The following is a 21,987-nucleotide window of genomic DNA, read 5'->3' as shown; positions in this document are numbered from 1 at the left end:
GATCACTGATCCAATGTGTAGTTCCTAATTTCTTCCTTTGGGGCCATTTTAGCTACATCTCATAGTAGAGACTTATATGGGTCCTGAGATTAATAAAATATTTTAGTGTTATGTATACATAATCCTTTTTCCTCTAGGAAACACAGATACCCCCAGAGTGACTGGATTATAAAGTTTCAATAATAATTGATAGGCTTTAGTAAAGACTATTTCTCACCTCCAAAAATCAGGCCCTGTTTTATACACAAACTAGATAAAAAAAAATCTGCTCTGGGTGAAGTGGGGATTGGAAAAACCTAGCCATAAGTAACCCCCCAGTCTTGATCCCTGCAGTAACATCCACACACATAAATCACAGGTTATAAACCACTAGTCTATAATACCAATTACTTAGTTTTTTTAAGTATGTTTTTTCTTTCTGTATGCAATTAAATGGTATTATAGAATCAAAGATCATGTGTTATGGGCTCCTGATATGAAGCACTGTATACACAAAGGCACAATATGTAGCTGATTATCTGATTTAAATGTATGATTAGTATGGTTCTGAAATAGCTTCCTATTTATAGTTTTCATACATATACAAAACTTAAATCTTTTTTTTCTAAAAAAGCACCTAGATTTCTTGTGACTAAGATATTTTTAAAACCATAAACATTTAAACAATGTAAAATATTTCTACTTTGTCCTAATTAATTATACTAGTACACTTATATTAAGGCCATTTTAAATTATAGGTGCTGCTATTTCAAAAGTAGCATGTTATAACCAATTCTCATTTCACAGTTGAGCTAAAGACCAGAAATGAATAACCTATGGCCCATGGCCAAGCACCCATAGGAGAGATGAAGAGTTCTGCCATCTGGCATCCCAGGGGGCTTCATAAATAGCACTGGACTGTCAGATTTAAACTGAGTTTAAAGAAGGAGCGTGGCAAAAACAGGAGAACATACTGGGGGCTTTGGTATAATGGGAAAAAAGGCAGAAAAGATAACTTTTTCCATAAATTCTCAAGTGGGACATAAATGCCCATATTATCCATGCTCTGAGAACAGGTCTCAGCCTATTTCATGAGGAAACCAAGCCCTGATGTAAAATTTTTAGACTTGGCTCGGCTACTAATCATCCATACAAAATGAGAAGCATGTCAATTTCCTACACTTCCATTTATTTATTGTTAAATATATAAATATAAATACGTGTTTGAGCATTGTCCTAAGATCTCTTCTGGATATATTGTTCTCTGATAATGAAAATCCTTTTCCTAGCAGATATTCCAGTAACATTTCTGCCTGCCTAAAATCCATTGTCTTTCTCTTGTTTGTTCCATATCATTATGTTGCCCTGTTGTGCTTATGTCTCATTAAAAGGTGGTACTGCTTACTGGAATAGGAAAACTGCACTTATAAATTATTCTAATCTAGAAAAGATAGGCATTCAGCATCTCTCCTTGTATAATTATTCAATTGAATGTGATATTGCAAAATCATTAGTTGAATAAAATCATCAGGTGAACAAGCAATTTCATTGTGAGTCTAGGGAGATTTAAATTTGGTTCAGCACTAGCAAGCAGTATTGCTCACAGGAAGTACCTTCTGGGTACTTTATATGTTCTATGAATGATAAGTCCTGTGGTAAAAGCCATAATTTAATGCTCAGGAGTTGACATACATCATATAGTCATTTATTATACAAGTCTCTGTTGCTAAACATGAAGAGGGGAAAAAATGTATTCAGGAGAAGAGGGAACATTTAGGTATAGCCTGTCATTTTCAATTCCTCAAGGCAGCTTAACTGTGGTTATTTGCCTTCTGACTGACCACATGTCCAGGAGGACTGAGGGAGCATTCTCTGCTGAAGGGTTTCAAAAATCACATGGAAGTGTTGAGTTTGAAAAAAAAAAAGATCATATTTCTGGAGTTCAGGGTGATTTGTCGTCTCCTGAAAGCCCATGATTAGAAAGCTCACCATTTCTGAATGCATTCAAGAGGAAGTTGAATATATGTGTGGTCTAGGATAGTGTGGGTTTATCAAGAGATAAGCTTTGAAGACCCTTGCCATTTGGGAGAATCTATAGTTCTGAAAAACTTTAATTTCATAGAGTAAGATATTTTCAGCAAATTTATCATCTTACAGATATTTTCCCTTGCTTTTCAGTTTGCATTCTCTGAGCACACATCAACAAATGCATAGAACAAAACTGTAATTAGTATTAATTGAAGAATAGAAAAAAATACAATAGGATTATTAAAAGTTTGTTCTTAGAGAAATTTAATAGATGCATATATATATATATGCAGCATAATTGTGGTGATATCAAGGGTAAAGGTTTTGAATGCATATTATAAGATTTTGGACTGGAAAACATCTAGGAAATCCTTTCAGTACTTTCCCCTAAAGGGAGTTTTTAAATGTACTCAAGCTTTAGAAATTATATATTATTATCATTATAAATGTTTATTTTTATCTTATCTTTATAGTATTGTTAGTGTTATATTGATGGTTTAAAAATACATGCATGTTACATTTTTATTATTTCGATTTCATGATAAAGCAATTTCACCATAAATCTGAGGCAAAAAGAGAGTGTTAGGACTTATTAGGTTAGAACCAATGAAGTATCACAAACTTTTTCCCTATAAATGAAGAAACTGAAGTTCTGAAAAACAAATGACTTGCCTCTTATCACAGGAAAAATATTAGGAACACAGCCACAGCTAGACGATGGGCATCTTGTCTCTTAGTGCAGCACTTTTGTAACTAAGTTAACCCTTAGTAAACTGAGAAAAAATAAGACGTGAAGTTTAAAAGAGTCTCCTGAGGTTGTATTGAAGAAGAATGAAAAATTGCAATTAATAACATATTTTTATTGTTATTGGGGAAATCAAAATAATTGGCTGATTTCAGTTCAATTATTCACAGGATCTGCTTTTTCCTACCTATTTTTATCCATTGCTTATTTTCATCCCAGCCTTAAAAACCTGCTCTCTGAATATCTCCAAAAGGAAAACTGAATATAATACAATATTTAATTATCTAAATATATCCACAGCTTGTTTTTACCACATTAACCTTTGTACATAATTAACAGGGGTAGCTTTGGTGCTTGCCTTAAACTAAAATAATAACTCTGAAATTTTTTTTTGTAATGTACTCCTTGGATAAGATTTTAACCCTATCCAGAATTCTTCAAAGCATTTTATTTAAACAAATACTACCTGTTAAAAAAAATTCATTACTCAAAGTGAAAAATTGTTGCGTATTTTCTTCTAAAGCCTTTTAAGTTCCATTTTTTACATGCAGATGTTACTTCCACTATAATTGGGGGTAGAGGGGGTGTATGTTTATGTCTTTATCTGATATATTATCTGATTCATTAATTGCTTTATATATATGCATATATATATATGTATGTATGTATGCACTGAATAACTCAGGACACTTAAATGGCTAGTCCATTCTTTTCCCATTTCCTTTTATGCAGTCTCTGTAATACACCAAACAATTCATAGTTTCTTGGGCTTCTATTCTATTGTATTTCATGAGATTAGTCCCTCCTTTTATGAATGTAATATTGCTTTAATTACTATAAACATTTTAACTCTTAATATATCTGACAACCCTTCTTATTGGCCTAGTGATCTTCTACATGAATTTTAAAATTACATTATCAAGTTTATTGAATCCCAATTGGTGATGTGATTTTACTACTCTAAATTAGAAATTAATGTGGAAATACTTCTTAATGATATTGACATTGTCTTTCCATTAGACATTCATGGAGAAATGGCATACAGTTTTTCTACTGTGGGCTTTGATAATATTTTGAAATATGCCACACAAAGTTCTTTTTAAAAAATGGATTTATTTTCTCGTTTTGTATAAACTTTGTAGATATTTCGAATGAGTGTCAGTTTCTGTTATATAAGAATTCTATTTTTTAACTAAACTTTCATTTTGAGACAATTGTAGAATCACATGCAGTTGTAAGAAATAGAAAGGATCCTATGTACCGTGTACTCAGATTCTCATAATGGTAACATCTTGGGAAGATACAGTACAATGTTACAACCAGGATATTGACATCCATATAGCCAAGATAGCATTTCCATCACCATAAGAATTCTTCCCTTTATCTTTGTATAGATATGCCTAGTAAGAAACATTGCTTTCCTGTACCTACCCTCTCCCTAACACTTGTCAGCTGCTAATCAGTAGTCCATTTGTATAATTTTGCCATTTCAAGAATGTTATATAAATGGAATAACAAAATATGTTATATCTTGGGATAGATATTTCTTGCACTTCACATAATTCTTTAAACATTCATCTGCATTTTCAAGTCTATCTGTAGTTCCATTTCATCTATCAGTAGTATTTCATGGAATAAATGCTCATAAGTGTAATTGCTGGGTCGTATGGTAGTTTCATGTTTAGCTTTTTGTTGTTTTATTTAAGAAATTACTATTTTTTGTAGGTGCTACACCATTTGGCATTTTTATGAGCAATGTATAAGTGATCCAGTTTTTCCACACCCTTGTCAGAATTTGGTATTGTCACTTTTTTAAAATTTTAGCCATTATGTGTTCAGTGGCATTTCATTGTGGTTTTAATTTGCATTTTCCTAATGACAGATATTGAAAATATTTTCATATAATTATTTGCCATTTGTATAGCATCCTCATTGAAATGTCTCTTTATGTCTCTTGCCCATAATTGTATTGCTTGATTTTTTTACTGTTGAGTTTTGAGTGTTGGCTTAGCTCTGGTTACTGTAACAAAATGCCATGGACTGGGTGGCTTATACAACATTTCCATTGGGTTCATTTTCATTCAGTTTGACACGTAAGCATATCTATGGGTATATTTTTGTTTCCCTTGAGGTTTTCTCTTTGGCTCATGAATTATTTGTTAGTGTGTTGTTTTGTTTCCAAGCATTTGGAGGTTTTCCTGTTATCTTTTCGTTATTGATCTCTAGTGTGATTCTATTCTGGTCAATGAAGATTTGCTTTGTGGCCCAGGATATAGTCCATCTTGGTAGATATTCAGTGGGCACTTGAAAAAAAATGTGTATTCTGCTTTTGTTGGGTGTTCTATAAATATATTTTTGTTATGTTTATGCAGAAAAGTGTAACTTAGCAGGTCTAGGTTGCCCAAACCATGCACATTTCTAATTAAGGCCTGTGTTCAGGACTGGCTTTGCCTATCTCCCGGGGATGAGCTCTGAGTCCTTGGAATATTCTGCCTGACAAGCAGGTTTTTGTATTTCTGAAGCATTGGGCCATGAGGTATATTTTTAATCAGATACATTCTCCTAGCAATGAAGTTTGTAGTGAATGCCTATTTTGCTCTGGGTGAGCGATCTCCCAATAAAAACCCCAATACCACGACTCACTGAGCTTCCCTGATTAATAACATTTGCTAGTGTTTTTGCCTACCATGGTTAGGCAAAACTGTGATTCTTCTAAGAGAGACAGCTAGAAACTTGCACCTGGTCTCTCATGGGCTTTATCTTGGGCGTCTTTTTCCTTAGCTCTTTGTAAACATTAAGATTTATTTTCTTTTGAATCACATATTTAATAATATATACTCTCACAATAGGAAAGGCTTTTACTTTTTCTCTCTAAAGAAAAGCTGAAAAACCAGCAAACTTAAAAATTCAGATAATTGGCAGAAGAGTTTCTAATTATGATAAATATAAAACCAAAAAATAATTAAAACACAGAACTTAAAAAAATTACTCAACAAAAAAGTAGCTTTCTATATAAATTACACCATAAGCATGAGTTAATATATGGAAAACAATCTGAAAAATGCTAAAAAACAGGCTGCTTAAAGGTATCGTAGATATTAAAAATAAAATTTTCATAGTTATACATAAAAACAATTATGCAGCTGTTCACTGTTTTTACATAACTAAAGATTAAATAATTTGCAATGCCTTTTGATGAGGATTTGTTTTTGTTTTGTTTTAGTGGTAAGAATACTTAAGATCTACCCTTTTAACAAATTTGAGTGTAAAATACAATACAATATTATTAACTATGAGCCCAATATTGTGTGGAACATCTCTAAAACTTATTCATCTTGTTTAACTGAAACTTTACTCTTATTGATTCTTTTTCCCCTCCTTCCATCCTCTGGCAACCACTGTCTAATAATTTATAATGCCCATACTACCAAAATTAATCTACAGATTAAATATGATACCTGTTGAAATCCCAGTGGTATTTTTTTTAACAAATACAAAAAAAATTCTAAAATTTATATGGATCCCAAAAGACCCCAGATAGCCAAACCAATCTTTAAAAAGAACTAATATGGAGGCCTCATACTTCCTGATTTCAAAATGTATTACAAAGCTACAGTAATGAAAACAGTATAGGACTGGCATAAAGATATGATAAGTAGAACAATCAAACAGAATAGAGCTCAGAAATAACTTCAGGAATATATGATCAACTGATCTTCAACAAGGGAGCCAGGAATATACGATAGAGAAAGGATAGACTCTTCCAGAAATGTTTATGAGAAAACTGGATATCCACCTGAAAAAAGAATGAAATTGGATTCTTTCTTATATCACTCAAAAAATTAACTCAAAATAGAGTGAAGACTTAAGTGTAAGACCTGAGACCATATAAAACTTTCAGAAGACAACATAGAAGGAAAGACTCATGACACTGTTCTTGACAGTGTTTTCCTGAATATGACACTGAAAGCACAGGGAACACAAGCAAAAATAGACAAATCAGGATACCTCAAATTAAAAAAGCTTCTGCATAGGAATGGAAAAAAATCACAGTGAAAACAAAACCTATAGAGTAAGAGAAAATATTTGCAAGCCATATATGTGATAAATGGTTCTAAAATATGTAGAAACTCAAACCCTCAATACTAAAACAGAAAACCCAAAACATTAAAATAAAAACTTATAATCTAATTTTAAAATGGGTTAAAGACTTAAACAGGCATATCTCCAAAGAAGACATACAAATTGCCAATAGGTATTTGAAAAGATATTTATTTATTTATTTTTTATTTATTTTTTTATTTTATTTTTTATTTTTTTGATTTTTTGATTTATTTATTTATTATTATTATTATTATTATTATTATACTTTAGGCTCTATGGTACATGTGCGCAACGTGCAGGTAAGTTACATATGTATACATGTGCCATGCTGGTGCGCTGCACCCACCAACTCGTCATCTAGCATTAGGTATATCTCCCAATGCTATCCCTCCCCCCTACCCCCATCCCACAACAGTCCCCGAAGTGTGATGTTCCCCTTCCTGTGTCCATGTGTTCTCATTGTTCAATTCCCACCTATGAGTGAGAATATGCGGTGTTTGGTTTTTTGTTCTTGCGATAGTTTACTGAGAATGATGATTTCCAATTTCATCCATGTCCCTACAAAGGACATGAACTCATCATTTTTTATGGCTGCATAGTATTCCATGGTGTATATGTGCCACATTTTCTTAATCCAGTCTATCATTGTTGGACATTTGGGTTGGTTCCAAGTCTTTGCTATTGTGAATAATGCCGCAATAAACATACGTGTGCATGTGTCTTTATAGCAGCATGATTTATAGTCCTTTGGGTATATACCCAGTAATGGGATGGCTGGGTCAAATGGAATTTCTAGTTCTAGATCCCTGAGGAATCGCCACATTGACTTCCACAAGGGTTGAACTAGTTTACAGTACCACCAACAGTGTAAAAGTGTTCCTATTTCTCCACATCCTCTCCAGCACCTGTTGTTTCCTGACTTTTTAATGATTGCCATTCTAACTGGTGTGAGATGGTATCTCATTGTGGTTTTGATTTGCATTTCTCTGATGGCCAGTGATAGTGAGCATTTTTTCATGTGTTTTTTGGCTGCATAAATGTCTTCTTTTGAGAAGTGTCTGTTCATGTCCTTCGCCCACTTTTTGATGGGGTTGTTTGTTTTTTTCTTGTAAATTTGTTGGAGTTCATTATAGATTCTGGATATTAGCCCTTTGTCAGATGAGTAGGTTGCGAAAATTTTCTCCCATTTTGTAGGTTGCCTGTTCACTCTGATGGTAGTTTCCTTTGCTGTGCAGAAGCTCTTTAGTTTAATTAGATCCCATTTGTCAATTTTGGCTTTTGTTGCCATTGCTTTTGGTGTTTTAGACATGAAGTCCTTGCCCATGCCTATGTCCTGAATGGTAATGCCTAGGTTTTCTTCTAGGGTTTTTATGGTTTTAGGTCTAACATTTAAGTCTTTAATCCATGTTGAATTGATTTTTGTATAAGGTGTAAGGAAGGGATCCAGTTTCAGCTTTCTCCATATGGCTAGCCAGTTTTCCCAGCACCATTTATTAAATAGGGAATCCTTTCCCCATTGCTTGTTTTTCTCAGGTTTGTCAAAGATCAGATAGTTGTAGATATGTGGCATTATTTCTGACGGCTCTGTTCTGTTCCATTGATCTATATCTCTGTTTTGGTACCAGTACCATGCTGTTTTGGTTACTGTAGCCTTGTAGTATAGTTTGAAGTCAGGTAGTGTGATGCCTCCAGCTTTGTTCTTTTGGCTTAGGATTGACTTGGCAATGCGGGCTCTTTTTTGGTTCCATATGAACTTTAAAGCAGGTTTTTCCAATTCTGTGAAGAAAGTCATTGGTAACTTGATGAGGATGGCATTGAATCTGTAAATTACCTTGGGAAGGATGGCCATTTTCATGATATTGATTCTTCCTACCCATGAGCATGGAATGTTCTTCCATTTGTTTGTATCCTCTTTTATTTCCTTGAGCAGTGGTTTGTAGTTCTCCTTGAAGAGGTCCTTCACATCCCTAGTAAGTTGGATTCCTAGATATTTTATTCTCTTTGAAGCAATTGTGAATGGGAGTTCACTCATGATTTGGCTCTCTGTTTGTCTGTTATTGATGTATAAGAATGCTTGTGATTTTTGTACATTGATTTTGTATCCTGAGACTTTGCTGAAGTTGCTTATCAGCTTAAGGAGATTTTGGGCTGAGACAATGGGGTTTTCTAGATATACTATCATGTCATCTGCAAACAGGGACAATTTGACTTCCTCTTTTCCTAATTGAATACCCTTGATTTCCTTCTCTTGCCTAATTGCCCTGGCCAGAACTTCCAACACTATGTTGAATAGAAGTGGTGAGAGAGGGCATCCCTGTCTTGTGCCAGTTTTCAAAGGGAATGCTTCCAGTTTTTGCCCATTCAGTATGATATTGGCTGTGGGTTTGTCATAAATAGCTCTTATTATTTTGAGATACATCCCATCAATACCTAATTTATTGAGAGTTTTTAGCATGAAGGGTTGTTGAATTTTGTCAAAGGCCTTTTCTGCATCTATTGAGATAATCATGTGGTTTTTGTCTTTGGTTCTGTTTATATGCTGGATTACATTTATTGATTTGCATATATTGAACCAGCCTTGCATCCCAGGGATGAAGCCCACTTGATCATGGTGGATAAGCTTTTTGATGTGCTGCTGGATTCTGTTTGCCAGTATTTTATTGAGGATTTTTGCATCAATGTTCATCAAGGATATTGGTCTAAAATTCTCTTTTTTTGTTGTGTCTCTGCCAGGCTTTGGTATCAGGATGATGCTGGCCTCATAAAATGAGTAAGGGAGGATTCCCTCTTTTTCTATTGATTGGAATAGTTTCAGAAGGAATTGTACCAGCTCCTCCTTGTACCTCTGGTAGAGTTCGGCTGTGAACCCATCTGGTCCTGGACTTTTTTTGGTTGGTAAGCTATTGATTATTGCCACAATTTCAGCTCCTGTTATTGGTCTATTCAGAGATTCAACTTCTTCCTGGTTTAGTCTTGGGAGGGTGTATGTGTTGAGGAATGTATCCATTTCTTCTAGATTTTCTAGTTTATTTGCGTAGAGGTGTTTGTAATATTCTCTGATGGTAGTTTGTATTTCTGTGGGATTGGTGGTGATATCCCCTTTATCATTTTTTATTGCATCTATTTGATTCTTCTCTCTATTTTTCTTTATTAATCTTGCTATCAGTCTATCAATTTTGTTGATCCTTTCAAAAAACCAGCTCCTGGATTCATTTATTTTTTGAAGGGTTTTTTGTGTCTCTATTTCCTTCAGTTCTGCTCTGATTTTAGTTATTTCTTGCCTTCTGCTAGCTTTTGAATGTGTTTGCTCTTGCTTTTCTAGTTCTTTTAATTGTGATGTTAGGGTGTCAATTTTGGATCTTTCCTGCTTTCTCTTGTGGGCATTTAGTGCTATAAATTTCCCTCTACACACTGCTTTGAATGCATCCCAGAGATTCTGGTATGTTGTGTCTTGGTTCTCGTTGGTTTCAAAGAACATCTTTATTTCTGCCTTCATTTCGTTATGTACCCAGTAGTCATTCAGGAGCAGGTTGTTCAGTTTCCACGTAGTTGAGCGGTTTTGAGTGAGATTCTTAATCCTGAGTTCTAGCTTGATTGCACTGTGATCTGAGAGGTAGTTTGTTATAATTTCTGTTCTTTTACATTTATTGAGGAGATCTTTACTTCTAACTATGTGGTCAATTTTGGAATAGGTGTGGTGTGGTGCTGAAAAAAATGTATATTCTGTTGATTTGGGGTGGAGAGTTCTGTAGATGTCTATTAGGTCTGCTTGGTGCAGAGCTGAGTTCAATTCCTGGGTTTCCTTGTTGACTTTCTGTCTCGTTGATCTGTCTAATGTTGACAGTGGGGTGTTAAAGTCTCCCATTATTAATGTGTGGGAGTCTAAGTCTCTTTGTAGGTCACTCAGGACTTGCTTTATGAATCTGGGTGCTCCTGTATTGGGTGCATATATATTTAGGATAGTTAGCTCTTCTTGTTGAATTAATCCCTTTACCATTATGTAATGGCCTTGTCTCTTTTGATCTTTGTTGGTTTAAAGTCTGTTTTATCAGAGACTAGGATTGCAACCCCTGCCTTTTTTTGTTTTCCATTTGCTTGGTAGATCTTCCTCCATCCTTTTATTTTGAGCCTATGTGTGTCTCTGCACGTGAGATGGGTCTCCTGAATACAGCACACTGATGGGTCTTGAGTCTTTATCCAATTTGCCAGTCTGTGTCTTTTAATTGGAGCATTTAGTCCATTTACATTTAAAGTTAATATTGTTATGTGTGAATCTGATCCTGTGATTATGATGTTAGCTGGTTATTTTGCTCGTTAGTTGATGCAGTCTCTTCCTAGTCTCGATGGTCTTTACATTTCGGTATGATTTTGCAGTGGCTGGTACCGGTTGTGCCTTTCCATGTTTAGCGCTTCCTTCAGGAGCTCTTTTAGGGCAGGCCTGGTGGTGACAAAATCTTTCAGCATTTGCTTGTCTGTAAAGTATTTTATTTCTCCTTCACTTATGAAGCTTACTTTGGCTGGATATGAAATTCTGGGTTGAAAATTCTTTTCTTTAAGAATGTTGAATATTGGCCCCCACTCTCTTCTGGCTTGTAGGGTTTCTGCCGAGAGATCCGCTGTTAGTCTGATGGGCTTCCCTTTGATGGTAACCCGACCTTTCTCTCTGGCTGCCCTTAACATTTTTTCCTTCATTTCAACTTTGGTGAATCTGACAATTATGTGTCTTGGAGTTGCTCTTCTCGAGGAGTATCTTTGTGGCGTTCTCTGTATTTCCTGAATCTGAATGTTGGCCTGCCTTGCTAGATTGGGGAAGTTCTCCTGGATAATATCCTGCAGAGTGTTTTCCAACTTGTTTCCATTCTGCCCGTCACTTTCAGGTACACCAATCAGACGTAGATTTGGTCTTTTCACATAGTCCCACATTTCTTGGAGGCTTTGCTCATTTCTTTTTATTCTTTTTTCTCTAAACTTCCCTTCTCGCTTCATTTCATTCATTTCATCTTCCAGGGCTGATACCCTTTCTTCCATTTGATCGCATCGGCTCCTGAGGCTTCTGCATTCTTCACGTAATTCTCGAGCCTTGGTTTTCAGCTCCATCAGCTCCTTTAAGCACTTGTCTGTATTGGTTATTCTAGTTATATATTCGTCTAAATTTTTTTCAAAGTTTTCAACTTCTTTGCCTTTGGTTTGAATATCCTCCCGTAGCTCGGAGTAATTTGATCGTCTGAAGCCTTCTTCTCTCAGCTCGTCAAAGTCATTCTCCGTCCAGCTTTGTTCCGTTGCTGGTGAGGAGCTGCGTTCCTTTGGAGGAGGAGAGGTACTCTGCTTTTTAGAGTTTCCAGTTTTTCTGCTCTGTTTTTTCCCCATCTTTGTGGTTTTATCTACTTTTGGTCTTTGATGATGGTGATGTACAGATGGGTTTTTGGTGTGGATGTCCTTTCTGTTAGTTTTCCTTCTAACAGACAGGACCCTCAGCTGCAGGTCTGTTGGAGTACCTGGCCGGCCATGTGAAGTGTCAGTGTACCCCTGCTGGGGGGTGCCTCCCAGTTAGGCTGCTCGGGGGTCAGGGGTCAGGGACCCACTTGAGGAGGCAGTCAGCAGGTTCTCAGATCTCCAGCTGCGTGCTGGGAGAACCACTGCTCTCCTCAAAGCTGTCAGACAGGGACATTTAAGTCTGCAGAGGTTACTGCTGTCTTTTTGTTTGTGCCCTGCCCCCAGAGGTGGAGCCTACAGAGGCAGGCAGGCCTCCTTGAGCTGTGGTGGGCTCCACCCAGTTCAAGCTTCCAGGCTGCTTTGTTTACCTAAGCGAGCCTGGGCAATGGCGGGCGCCCCTCCCCCAGCCTCGCTGCCGACTTGCTGTTTGATCTCAGACTGCTGTGCTAGCAATCAGCGAGACTCCGTGGGCGTAGGACCCTCTGAGCCAGGTGCGGGCTATACTCTCCTGGGGCACCGTTTCCTAAGCCCGTCGGAAAAGCACAGTATTCGGGTGGGAGTGGCCCGATTTTCCGGGTGCCATCTGTCACCCCTGGAAAGTGAACTCCCTGACCCCTTGCGCTTCCGGAGTGAGGCAATGCCTCGCCCCTCCTTCGGCTGGCGCACGGTGCACTCACCCACTGACCTGCGCCCACTGTCTGGCACTCCCTAGTGAGATGAACACGGTACCTCAGATGGAAATGCAGAAATCACCCGTCTTCTGCGTCGCTCGCGCTGGGAGCTGTAGACCGGAGCTGTTCCTATTCGGCCATCTTGGCTCCTCCCCCTCTGAAAAGATATTTAATGTCACTAATCATCATACCTGTCAGAAAGACTGTTACCGAAGAAGAAAACAAAGCCAAAGACAAGTGTTGGTGGGGATGTGGAAGAATTGGAATCCTTATATAATATTGGTGATCAGTGCCAAATGCTGCAGCCACTATGGAAAACAGTATGGGGGTTGATTAAAAAAATTAAAATAGAACTTCCATATAATACAGCAATGCATTTATTAGCATTTTGGATAAATTTGGGTATTTATCCCAAAAAATTGAAATCGGGATCTCAAAGAGATGTTAGCACTTTGACGTTCTTTGCAACACTATTCACAGTTGTCAAGATGTGAAAAAAATTTCTTGCATATTTAATACGTATTATTTCATTGGAAATATAAACATGAGTGTAACAGCTTTTTTAGTCTGTTAAGTCCTTCTAGGGAATCAGCAAGACTGCGAATTTTCTTTGTGGACCCCTGACATCATAGTGTTTTTGTTTCATTCTTCTATATCCTTGCTGATTTTCTATTTGTTCTATCAATTATTAAGAGAGAGGGTGTTGCAGTCTCCAACTATAATTGTGGATTAGTCTATTTCTTCTTTCAGTTCTATCATTTTTTGCTTTATATATTTTGTATCACTGTTGTTTGGATATATGTTTTTTATTGACCTGTGTTCTTGGTGGAACATTTTACATTACATAATGTAACTCTGACTCTGGCATTTTTTTTTTTTTTTTTTTTTTGCTCTAATGTGTACTTTTTCTGATATTAAAATAGCTTATCCTATATCAAAATAATTATTTTGAATAATTATTGTATGGTTACTTTCCATTTACTTTCAACCTCGCTATATCAATATTTTGAAGTTAATTTCTTGTAGACAGCATGCATTAGTTTCTTATACCTGCTTTAACAAATTATCACAAACTCAGTGGTATAATGAATACAATTCTAGTATCATAGAATTCAGGGAGGCAGTAGTGTAAAATGAGTCAGCAGGGTTGTATTTCTTCTTGAAGCTCTACAGAATAATCTATTCCCCTTTTTTCCAGTTCTTAGAGGTTTGCTATCTCCCTTGGTTTGTGAGGGCTTTCCTCCAGGTTTTTTTTTGTTTGTTTTTTTTTTTTTTTTTGAGAAGGAGTCTCGCTCTGTCACCCAGGCTGGAGGGCAGTGGCGCTATCTCGGCTCACTGCAAGCTCTGCCTCCCGGGTTCACACCGTTCTCCTGCCTCAGCCTCCCGAGTAGCTGGGACTACAGGCGCCCGCCACCATGCCTGGCTAATTTTTTGTATTTTTAGTAGAGATGGGTTTCACCGTGTTAGCCAGGATGGTCTCGATCTCCTGACCTCGAGATCCGCCCGCCTCAGCCTCTCAAAGTGCTGGGATTACAGGTGTGAGCCACTGCGCCTGGCCTTTCCTCCAGTTTTAAAGCAACTGGATAGCATCTTTGCATCTCTTTCTTTCTCTCTCATCCCTTCCATCATCAGACTTCTGACTTTCCTGTCTAATCCTTGATATAAAACATAATGATTGACTTCCCTCTCATCCCCAGGTTTAAAAAAACAAAAGCACAATGAGATCCATGTATATCCATTAGATAGGACACACTTTTTGTTTAAATTTTAAGTATGATTCATCAGAGTAAGGAACTACAAAATAATTCATATCATAAAACAATGATGAGAATGTATTTTAGTACACTTCCAAAAGTATTGATAAAGAGCTTTAAAAATGATAAACTAGTTGACATAGTGTTTCTTCTTTTATGATATACCTTAAATAAACTATCAGAGGTAGATATAGATATTTACATTCTACAACAAAGATCATCCTTATACAAAAAATGTTCAATTGAATGATGTACTAGCGCCAATTTGCACATCTGTACCAAGCTGTGCATTTAGTTATGTCACACTGGTAGATTGAAATCAGCTATGGTATAATATTTATACTACTAAAGTGGGAAAACTCTACAAATTATCAACAACCCTCTTTGACAGAATGTTTTATAAATGTTTATAAGCATATTTCTGATAAAAGAGTTATAAAATATCTCTAGAAACAGTGTACTGAAAAACAAATAATTTTTTCAAGCAATATATAAAGAAAAAACTTCTTAAAATGATTGAAGACATAAAACTATAGATATTCATATTTATAATAACACATTACAGACATGATCCAGTGAATTAAAATGTTGAGTGTATAAATAAAACTTGAATATACAAGATAACAAAATGTTTATAATTTTTAACATATATGAAAACAATAAAGGCCATTTGCTCTAAAACATAACTTTGGTTGTTTACATTTAGGAGAGATAATTTTGTACAAGTATTAATAAATTTTTAAATTGTGAAATAACTAATGAGTAAATTAATCAGCTTTTAGTTCCTATAACATGTCCTAGATGTAACTGATTACCATATGCTGTTATCTATCTATGGCATAAATATAGCAGAGATTTATGAAACTGAAAAAAAATTTTTAAGAGAGAGGATCTTACTGTGTTGCCCAGGCTGGTCTTGAACTCCTAGGCTCAAGTGGTCCTTCTGCCTCAGCTTTTCGAGTAGCTGGGACTTTGGGTGCAGTGCCAAAAAATATCTGACATAACTGAAATATACAGCGAAGAAATTACGAATAGTTGAAGCTTTGATCCATATACCAGTGGTGTAACCTCAAATACAAAACTGAATAAGACATTCTTCACCACCAGACTTGAAAGAGCTACAGTATATTTTTATTTATTTATTCTTTCATTTATTTTGAGACAGGGTCTCACTCTGTCACTCAATCTGCAGTTCAGTGGTGTGATCTCAGCTCACTGCAGGCTCAACCTCCCAAGCTCAAGCCATCCTCCCATCTCAGTCTCCTGAGTAGCTGGGACTGCAGGCACACACTACCATGCCTACCCAGCTAATTTTTGTTATTGTTTCATTTTTTGTAGAGAGGAGGTTTTATCATGTTGCCCAGGCTGGCCTTAAATTCCTAGGCTCAAGCAATCTGCCTGCTTTGGCTTCCCAAAGTGCTGGGATCACAAGCGTGAACCCTCATGCCTGAACTTTACATTTTTATAAAAGAACAATAAAGAACACTACACACAAGGAACAGAGCTGTGTTTTGCTGGATTAAAAAAAAAAATAAAAATTGTCATAGAAGAAAGAACTTTCTAGATTTTTAATATCATATTTTTTTCTTTCATGAAAACAAAACAAAAATTTTAAAATATTATCTCCTTGCCTTGCTGATATGATCCTTCTTACTAAAAAATATCTCATTTCAAATTAAATTTCAAGTTTCTTGGCTTCCTCTGACTATGTGTGCCAGATGTACTTACTGAGATATTTACCTTTTTCTTTTTTAATGAGATCATGTGGCCACTTGCTTTTACCTTTCTTCTGATTTTGAATTGTTTCTTTCTCTAATTTGAACTTCTAGTTCATTATATAGTCGTCACAAAATCTAGATCTGAGTCTGGTACAATACATCTGTTACCTGTGGCTGGATGCAGATTCCAAAGTTGTCACTGGTATGTCCTCACTTTGCAGATCAGCTTGCAGTGTTAAGCCTGTGTTCTAATGATCTACACTGGTTACCTATAGGTGTACAGCTGGTTCAATTTCCTTTCATCCCACACCCCTCTCTTTTCCCCAGTAGTATTCTTTAGTGTCAAAATTTTAATCTCCCCACTTTACAGACGAGAATTTCTCTTTGGCATAAGGAAACCATTTGAAAAAAAAAATAATTTCTCACTTACAAGTGAATATTGGTATACATTACATGAAATAATTAGAAAATGACAAGAAAATGTTCTTTTATGATTTTTAGTTTGTTAGTGGTTCATCTGATATATAAATATAAGCTTTGACATATATGTTTTTGTTTATTTCTACCCTATTTTGCATGTTTCTCTATGTGTCTGGTAAAGTAGAAAGTGTTAATTTTTCTGATTGAGTCATATGTGTTTTGTAAAACTCTTCCTGAAGTGAGCAGGTAGAGAAATATTAATAGCATTTAGATTTATTGTAAGCAGATAACATTATTTAGTCTTTCTTTTATGTGAAAAGGTATAAGAACATATCAAAATAAATGAGAATAAGATAACTTACAGCAATAAAGACAAAACGATTCTACAGTGATGGATAACATCACTAAGACATAAATTTTGTATGTGTATATATTTACAAAAACTATCCTGAGGAAAAAAGAGATGGAAAGGGGAAAAACGTGAACATAGGCTGTATGGCAGGTGAGCCAAAAGAATTAAGGAAAGACCCAGTAAGACCCATTGTCCCTGCAGTTTCCTCTCTGATATTTTTATCAGTATTTTAAGAGGTTCATTTAACCTTGTTCACAAAATAGAAAACCAAAATGTTACTAGACAGACATTGGTAAAACCAATCAAGATAAGGGTAGATACTTATCTGGCTGCCAGTCAGCCAACAGTTTGGTATTAACGACCTACTATGTGCATTATAGTATGCTATATCCAGGTGACATTGTATTACAGGGGTCATGGTCCTTTCCCTCAAGAAGTTTACAACCTAGATTTATTTTTGGCATAGTCCCTTCAAATATTATAAAACAAAAGATTAAATAACAGTACAAAATAATGATGCCAGGAATAATACATGGTGTCAAACATAATAAGCCACTTATTCAAACAGAACAAATATGTAATAAATGAGTATTTCTTCAATATTTGTAGTCTTGTATGTTTTCTTTCTTTCCTATTAGGAAAACATACAAGACTACAAATATTGAAAGAAAGAGGAGATCAGTATTTGGAATGATTAGAGAAGGCACCATGGAAAGATAGGGCATGTGTTGGACCTGGGAAAATGAATATGCAGGTAGAGTATTCCTCATCCAAAATGCTTAGGGACCAGATGTATTTTGCATTTCAGGGTTTCTTTTTCTCTTCAAATTTTGGAATATTCGCCTATATATAATGAGATATCTTGGAGATAGGACTCAAGCCTAAACATGAAATTCATTTATGTTTTACATATATCATACACATAGCCTGAAGGTAATTTTATATAATGTTTTAAATAATTTTATGAATAAAACAAAAATTTTACTGCATTTTAACTGCAACCCAACACACAAGGTCAGATGCAGAATTTTCCACTGGGGAGGGGGGTCACGTTAGCACTCAAAAAGTTTCAAATTTTAGAGCACTTTGAATTTCAGACTTTCACATTAGGAATGCACAGTCTGTAATGTGGATAGTTTAGGAATATAAGATGTGTGCGTGGGGGTGGAGGGAGTGTGTATATTGTTATATTACATTAATTTCCAGAATAGCATTGTGAAAAGAAAGACTGAGACCAATCTGGTTTATTTATAGGAATTACAGGAAATATTCAAGTTGAGGAATAGGAGTAAGGCAGTTACTTCTAGAGTTGAGAGGGATGTGAAGAACATCTTGGTAAATAAATAATTTTCCAAGGCATTCACTGTCCTTCTGTTTCTTTACATGTGTAACAAGGAAGTTTAAACATAATCTATAAGATATTCTGTTGCCTCTCATTCTATAAAGCTGTGAGTAAGTTCTGGAGGAATTCTAATAATAGTACATAGTTGGTACTATGCAAGAACCTTCATGGGGCTTGTGAGTACTAAGTCATTTCAGGTTTAAAAGAATAGAATGGGAAATCTCCTCCCTGAAGACATGACCTTAAAAATTATTTTTAATCAGAAGATGAAAATAGATACTACAATACACATTTCTACCCCCTAATTTTGCCTCTGGGAAAAAGTCCTAATAATTTTCTAGTTAACAAATCAAATAAAGGACAATGACTAACTCTTAATGGCTTTTTAAATGGTTGCCTACAACTCTAATGAGTAATTATACCATTTGTTGTAATGGCATTCATAAAATTAATTATAGATTTTTGAAGGAAAAATATATATGACATTACTGTGAAGAAAAAAATGTGATAGGAGTGCTAGGCTAATGATGGGGAATTGTATACATTTTGTAAAATCACACTTTTATGCAGCTTGCAAACATTTATCTTTTACATTTATTGGCTCTATTTTAGTTTTTTAAAGCACTAAAAAAACTCATTCTCGACATAGTTTATTGAATGTGTATGCTATAAAAACTGCATTCTGACTGATTAGTAATACAGGTGAGAACAACGGTTCTCATTAAGCTGAAGGGACTTACCTGAGGACAAAAAGTGAATCAGTGTTTTTTTTTCAAAAACAAAAACAATCAAAAAAAACAACCATATGGTTTTATTTCTATCCACATTTTTGAAATTCTATTTTTTATATGTAAGTTAATAGGATTCCTATGTTGGGGACATAGGAAAAATTCAAATAAAAAATGTGTAAATGGAATTATTTTGCCGTCTAGTCTAATATTTTAGTAAGCATTTGCTGCTCATCAATAAAATGCTATAGATAATCAAATATGAAAGAGGCTAGCCACACAAAACCAATGTGGTTCAACTTTTATGTAACAAAGTTTTCAGTTGTTTTTTTAGTTGCCATGAACCCTAAGATCATGTACCCTGAGCATGCCCAGATGAACCAAGGGTGCAACTCCAGTGGGAACCTAAATGCTCAGTCTGAGGATTGGAGACTGAGTTAAGAGCAGATACCACATGGCAGGATCCAGGATCCAATGAGAAGGAGCTCTGGCATCACTCCATGGCAGAATCCAGTCAGATCATGTGACCTGACATTACCTCATTGCAAGATCAAATCAGATCATGCCTCATTACCCTATAAAACCTGACCTAATCCCCAGGTCCAGGAAGACACTCCTTTGGAAATTACCCCTGGGATAATCCCCTTACTTGTTATAAATAATAAAATCCCCTTGCTAAATTCTCCTTAGTTATGGTCATTGGGTTGACACCTGCCAAGCTACCAGACTCACCAGTTGTGTAACAAGACTGCTTGGTAAACAACAATGAATGCACATTGCCATAATTACCTTTAGTTTTTGGTAATACCATGTTTCTAATAACACATCTAAATTATAGTTCACAATCTCAAAGAATACATTTCTAACACTGCCATTGTAGGTCATGCATGTTGGTCAGTCTGTTTCTGCTCTTGCTGCAGAGAAAAAAGTAGAGCATTGCCAAGGTTCAGATCATTTAATCTCAAATGCGCTTATACCTTCTCAAATGGAAATTGCTTCCCCCATTACCAGTTCATCTCCTCCAATAATCCTGTCATTTATAGCATGAACAGAAAATGTTGGCAAAGTTTTTATCATCTGGAAGGATAATCTTCATGAATCTACCTCTGAAGAATAAGCAATTTCTCTATCTGTGGCTTTTGTTGGTTCCAGGTATACTTCTCATGCAAAGCGCCTCCTTAGCATTATGAAGAACTTGAGTTTCAATCAAGTTTTCACTGTTTTTCTGTGGGAAAACAAAATGAGTAGATAGTTTGTAGCTTTCTTAAAAAGACATCAAAAGGAAAAGGAACATGTTGAGAATGTAAAATTCTTTTTCAAACGTCATCATGTTAGTTCAGTGCTATCCCTTACACATAACTTCTATAAGACAAATGTCTCATAGTAACACACAAAAGATAAGAAAGTTTTTGTTTTTTTCCTTAAGAAAAAAACTTTTGTATAGAATCTTAGCAATAATATTAGTTAATTACATCACTCATAGTCTTTAGTTTTGTGTTCAAGACCGATAAAGCTTTGTTAGATCTCTTCAAATAATCATCTGTTTTCTTTTGATGCTAATTTACTTTAAGCCATAGTTCTTTACAGAATTTTCTTGGAACTAATAATTACAAAAAATTGTGAGAAGTAGAGAGGTACAAATGATTATTGGAACAAGTTCTTCAGGATACTCCTGTAACATAGGCTAGCAATACCCAAATCCAGATGTAAGAAGGGCTTTTTTAACTCAAGAAAAACTTACTAAAATCTAGATGAAAAATAAAGCTGATTCAACTAAGAATTTTATTTGAAAAAGAGTTGACCTTACAGTGACAAATTCTCAACGAATGTGACTTTGAAAACTATTTCTGTGGATGGGATTAGGCACAACTCATGCACACAAACATAGGGATAAGGGTCATGTAATATTAGAAAATGCTGTGTTAAACACTTACTAAATGAATCCTTGAGTTTAATGTGTAACTATAAGTTATTAAAAACAATACTTAGTGTGCTATGTCTACTGTTATTTGGTCAGAGACCTCTTAAGACTAAGAAAATAGTCTTAAGACTCAGATTATCTAAACCACATCTTAGAACATTCTACTAAAGAACAAATAATAGAGAACTAGGCTTCTGAAGCCTTTTTCTTTGTTTTTTTTTCTAACTTTATAAATAAGATTATTCATGTTAAGTGTAATTCTGTGAACTTTACATATTGATGTAAAAAAAAATTGTTGAACGCCTATTGTGTGACAGATGCTGTGATATAAACTAGGAGACATGGAAAAATAAAGAACTCTCTTTTTATAATTCTGTAATACAGATATAGGGGAAGTTATTAAAAACTGATTACAATAGTGAGACACCTGTTATGTTACAATTAGCGATTTTATTGAAATATATCTAATATCCCACATGTCATGTTTTATCTCATTTAATGTTCACAAAGCACATGATATATTGATGTTATTATAGATGAGATACAGAACCAGGATAACAATAAAGCCAAATCTCACAGTTGATAAATAGAATATATTTAAATGTGGTTCTGTCCAAATATAAAGTCAATTTTCTTAATCATGTATGCTGCTTCTGAGGACACAGAGTAGAAACTAGTTCAACTTAAGTGAATTAAGATTTCATGGCTGGGCATGTTGGCTCACGCCTGTAATCCCAGCACTTTGGGAGGCTGAGGCAGGCAGATCATGAGGTCAAGAGATCGAGACCATCC

At 35.4% G+C, this 21,987-nt stretch overlaps 1 long non-coding RNA gene across 1 annotated transcript in view; it reads right to left on the bottom strand.

Annotated features, from left to right (window-relative positions):
- Positions 1-20,218: 20,218 nt before the first annotated feature.
- Positions 20,219-21,987, bottom strand: part of LOC129057662 (uncharacterized) — a 175,371-nt gene continuing 173,602 nt past the window's right edge. The window contains exon 8 of the long non-coding RNA XR_008522328.1: positions 20,219-20,499. This is a non-coding gene — a long non-coding RNA (uncharacterized LOC129057662). The remainder of the gene's footprint in view (positions 20,500-21,987) is intronic.

The sequence above is a fragment of the Pongo abelii genome, chromosome 12 (assembly GCF_028885655.2).
Source record: "Pongo abelii isolate AG06213 chromosome 12, NHGRI_mPonAbe1-v2.0_pri, whole genome shotgun sequence".
In the NCBI taxonomy this organism is placed as follows: domain Eukaryota; kingdom Metazoa; phylum Chordata; class Mammalia; order Primates; family Hominidae; genus Pongo; species Pongo abelii.
This window is presented reverse-complemented; position numbering and strand designations above follow the sequence as displayed.